The sequence below is a fragment of the Carlito syrichta genome, unplaced genomic scaffold (assembly GCF_000164805.1).
Source record: "Carlito syrichta isolate Samal-C Ts95f unplaced genomic scaffold, Tarsius_syrichta-2.0.1 Scaffold302862, whole genome shotgun sequence".
Classification (NCBI taxonomy): Eukaryota; Metazoa; Chordata; class Mammalia; order Primates; family Tarsiidae; genus Carlito; species Carlito syrichta.
Genome location: NW_007246958.1, coordinates 1,558,141 through 1,558,914, shown reverse-complemented (window position 1 = coordinate 1,558,914; position 774 = coordinate 1,558,141). Strand labels below are relative to the sequence as shown.

The following is a 774-nucleotide window of genomic DNA, read 5'->3' as shown; positions in this document are numbered from 1 at the left end:
CCAGCTTTCTTAGGTGACTTGTTAGGCTGTTAATTTGTGACCTTCCATTTTCTTCATGTGCGTTGTAGAGACATGAATTCCCCTCCTTACTACAGCTTTCATGGCATCCCAGAGATTTTGGTAAGCTGTTTCTTCATTTTCATTTGTTTCCAGGTATCTTTTAATCTCTGTTTTGATTTCATCATTGACACAGGAGTTGTTTAGCATCATGCTGTTTAGTGTCCCTGTCTTTGTGGGTTTTGGGAGAATCTTGTTGGTGTTGATGTTTATTTTTATTCGACTGTGGTCCAAGAAGGTGCATGACAAAATTTCGATCTTTTGTAATTTGTTTATGCTTGATTTATGGCCAAGTATGTGGTCGATCTTAGAGTATATTCCATGCAGTGATGAGTAGAATGTATATTCTGTGATTGTTGAGTGGAGTGTTCTGTAGGTATCAGTTAAGTTCATTTGGTCAAGAGTTACATTGAGGTTCCAGATCTCATTGCTGATTTTTTGTCCTGATGATCTGTCTAGGGTTGTAAGTGGGGTATTAAAGTCCCCAGCTATGACAGTGTTAGAGTCAATATCTTTTTTGAGTTTACCTAGAAGCTGCTTTATGAAAGTTGGCGCTCCTATGTTGGGTGCATATATGTTTAGGATGGATATTTCCTGTTGATGGATTGAACCTTTTATCATTATGTAGTGGCCTTCTGTATCTTTTTAAATTTTTGATAACTTAAAGGATATTTTGTCTGAGATTAAGATCATGACTCCTCCTTTCTTTTGTGTTCG

The 774-nt window shown here is 37.1% G+C and overlaps 1 protein-coding gene across 1 annotated transcript in view; it reads left to right on the top strand.

Annotated features, from left to right (window-relative positions):
* Positions 1-774, top strand: part of LOC103259544 (24-hydroxycholesterol 7-alpha-hydroxylase-like) — an 81,841-nt gene that overhangs the window by 11,833 nt on the left and 69,234 nt on the right. The gene's annotated exons all lie outside the window — the stretch shown is intronic.